Below are 4,208 nucleotides of genomic sequence, written 5' to 3' on the forward strand. Positions count from 1 at the left end.
GCATATGTTCTGCTATTTTAAAAGAGCAGGTTAGACAGAGTAATGACTGAAATATGCCTGTTTGAACTGTCCCCTGAATGGGGGAAAATATGGTTCCAGCCAGCTGGAATGACCTTGTGAACTGTGGGGGGGCACAAGGGCAGGACGCTACCAAAGGACAGTAAATAGGGGAAAAGATACTCCGGTTGGACATTGGGGAGTATAGAAAGTTGGCACGCGAAACCAGTGAGGCCCGTTGATAGGAGCATGAGGAAATGAGGACTTATAAAAAGACCCCCATACACGAGACTAGTGCGCAGTTCCCTGAGGTAACGGTGGCTGAAGGAGACTCCGGTGCGCTGCTTACCTGTTGAGATGGAAGGTGGGGTGGACAACCGGAATCGTGGAGAGACTCTACCTCCGGTCTGTAGGCATCTGGGTGTGCGGTGCAGGAAGCGGAAACCCCGTCGGGAGTATACGCGGCTGAGGCAGGGCTTGGTGATTGACGCCTGAGGGAAGGCGAGGTTAACCCAGGCCCTCTGGAGGCTGTATCAGACACTGCAAGCAAGGAGAGGAGTCGTGGTTATCTCGGTGGTAAGAGGCTTGGCCGTACACACTCCTCCACAGCTATCCACTTACAGTGGCCATCAGCTAGTTGGCAGCAGCAGCCCTTCAGCACAGTGTCCAGCAATAACCTCCTCCGTCACCAGTGCAGGGAGGGAGTTGCAATTATTAAACATCTGCAGCCTGAGACTTTACTGACCGCATACTGGGTCTGATTCAGACCCGCTCACGAGCGCACATCGCTCGCAAGCGGGTCGATGGTCCCCCACTGCACATGCGCACGCTGACTCCGGCGTGCGTGAGACCCGGCCAGCGACGGGCGCTCTGTCGCTATGGGGCTCACACCAAAGCGGGGCGGCTGTCGATTTTGAATGACAGCTCGACCCCGTTTTGGAGGCGGGCAGGGGGGGTGGCTGTCCAAACAGAGGCGTTCCCGAAAGAATGCCTGCCGTTTGGGTGCGGCCTCAGTAGTGAGCTTCCGGTTCTATTAGAGGGGCTTGCGATGCACGAGACTCTATCACAAGGGTCTCGCCGCAAGCTCGATGGTCGCGACCATCGTGACCATCACCTGGCCGCACGCAAAAGCTGTGGGTGGTCACCCACAGCTTAGCAAGCGGCCAGGAGGCCGGCTCAAAAAAAATGCTGCCCTGATTCAGAGTGAGCGCTCTTAAAGAGCGTCCGGCTCTGAATCAGGCCCACTGCCCCACAGAGCCTTAGGGGTATATTTACTAACGTGCAGGTTTTTAGAAGTGAAGATGTTGCCCATAGCAACCAATCAGATTCTAGCTATAATCTTCTAGAAGGTGCTATATGAATGTTAAATAGAATTTGATTGGTTACTATGGGCAACATCTTCACTTCTAAAAACCCGCACTTTAGTAAATTTACCCCTTAGACTTGTTCCATTAAACTGGTGGGCAGAGGAATCCCAGTAGGGAGCTGCAGGAGCTGAGCATAATAAACCCTACAAAAGCAGCCACTTTGTCAGTCTCCAGGGAAAAGCCTCAATTCTGTTTGTATTAGTAGAAGCAGAGACAGCTAATAAACTGTTCCAGTAGTCTGTTTAATAGAAACAAACTTGCAACATTATTGACATTACGAAAACCCCCTTGATTGCTGTTATACTGTGAATATAGTAACATAGTTGCAGAGTCTGTCAGCCAGGCTTAAGGAGAGAGACAATTGCATTAAGGATCAACTCAGCTTTTCCAACTACACGCAGTGGAGCTATTTCTGCTAAAAGCAGGCTAAAGACAGAGCATTCAGTTCATAACCCGGGCAACGCAGTGTACACTCACGAAGACTTAACACTATATTAATTCATGAACTATTAGTTTTCTGGCTAGAAAAGCTTAGGAGAATAGTTAACATACTGGTAGACTAATTAAAAGACTGTTATTCATTGCCATTACTGTTTGGTTATAGTATTTAAGATAATCTGTTGCTCAAATCGTATTGCATGCATTAATCTTTGGACCTCAACAGGAGCAGCGGAATACTGATCAATTGCAAGGAGGCTGTGTTCCTGAATAATAAAACTTGATCGTTGTGTTGTTCTTGTGCATTGTAAATATAATTGTAATTATAATTGGAATTGAAATTGGAATTGAACTTGTAATTCTCACTACAAAAGTGCAGTTTAACATGATATAACTTCTTTTACTGCAATAAAATACATAATACGTTTCCTTCCAACTATTGTATACTTACCTCTTTACCTCTCTGTAAATAAAGAACATAGGAATCCTACTCTTATGATAAGTGTTACCAGTCTGAGGGTGTCACACAAGTACATAATATCAATCCTTATTTTAGTCATTTACAAAACATATGCCTGCCCTGATGTGGTTTACAGGGCTCCAGCCACAAGAATATGGTCCAGTCTGTTCTTACTGTGCCTACAATATGGCCCTTGGAAGGTTATCAGTAACAGTTAAGAGCCTGAGTGACAGCCCTGCATGAGGCAGAGGTGAAAGGTTACCCAACTAGATGCTGGGTGAGGAGATCAGAAGAAGCAATCTGTGTCTATGTGGGTGTCTGCTGTTTATCACAGGCAGGGCTAAGCATGCAAGCAGATATTGTGCAATATCTGAGAAGTCAGCTTGCACTTTTTATTGTTCTGTCTGGTCAGTGTCTACATTTATGTTGAAGGCTCATCACTTTGGGATTGTTACATGTTACAATATTGGTGTCATTTACCCCTTTCTGCTTTCTGAGCAGACACACTTAATCTATTAACTCTTTGTAGATCAGCAATCAGATCCTATATATTTGTCTGATTACATTTACTTCAGCTTCCTAAATCCCTCTGTCTCAGGGGTCTATTCAGCAACAGTGACGATGTTGCCCACAATATTATCGGGCAACATCATCACGAATAATTATCAATTGTAAAATGTTTAGTAAGCTATTCAGCAATATTTTGAGCAGGGACAGCGGTAGCGGTAACACGCTGTCCCTGCGATGTCACAGAAGGTTTGTTTTTTGGATTCCAAAAACAATCCCTTCTGTTTGTTCCTCTACGCATGCTCAGTCATGCGCTCAGGAGCAGTCTCCGTCCCTGGCTTCCCGGTGACCGCGGAGGGGTAAGTACAGCTCTAACCTCCCAAAATTGATTGATATGTGTATACAGGCTTTATACTAGCCTGTATACATGTATATTTATGTGCTTTTATATTTAACATATATAAATGTTAAATATAATGCTTTTATATTTAACATTTATATATAAATGTTAAATATAATCGCACATAAATATACATGTATACAGGCTAGTATAAAGCCTGTATACACATATCAATCAATTTCGGGAGGTTTAAAAGGTTCTAAAGTGACTTACATGCCGCCAATCACCGAGAAGCAGGGACGGAGACAGGGCGGGCTTACAAGATGCTGCAGGGACTTATGGGAAAATTTCCCTCTGACTCTGCAGTTTTCGGGATATTTAAGTATTTTCTTCATATAATGCCATTCTGAGATGGCGTTATATAAAGGAAATATTTATCGAGGGATTTGACACATTTATCGTGGGATTTGGTTTTTGCTTTGCTGAATAGCAAAAAGTGTTAAAGCACTGTAGAGATCAATGGCTGATCCCTACAGTCCAGGACTCAGCGAGATGGGAATCAATGGAGAAGATAATTGTGTTATCTTCTCCATTATCCCATTGCTGAATAGGAGAGTTACATAAATAATACGGAAATCATAGTTTCCATATTTTTTATGTAAAAAAATCATTGCTGAATAGACCCCTCAGTGACTGTTTCAAGGAAATGCCATAGCCCAAGCTCCATGTAACTAACATGTGCAGCAGAGACCTGATGCAGGATTTGCATGCACAGAAATAAATGCATATATTCGGCGGCATGCAGAGGTAGTTATAGTGTTGGCAGAGGGTGTTATTGCTATAGGGCCCAGAGGCATAAGCTGGGTACACATTAGACGATATTTTGAATGATTTGCCCAATTCTGACAGATCAGAACGACAAACTGTTCAAATCCTCAAGTGTGTACGCACTATGGGCCTGATTCAGGTTAGATCACAAGTGCGATTGCCGCTGCAATTATGCACGCAGTCTCACTGCGAAGATATGCTAATCCCCTGTGATCGCTATGCCATTGCATAGGGGCAGATTGGGATGGTAAAAATTTATGGAAGCAGCCCT

The sequence above is a fragment of the Taudactylus pleione genome, unplaced genomic scaffold (genome assembly GCF_031769625.1).
Source record: "Taudactylus pleione unplaced genomic scaffold, aTauple2 ptg000169l, whole genome shotgun sequence".
NCBI classification, from domain to species: Eukaryota; Metazoa; Chordata; class Amphibia; order Anura; family Myobatrachidae; genus Taudactylus; species Taudactylus pleione.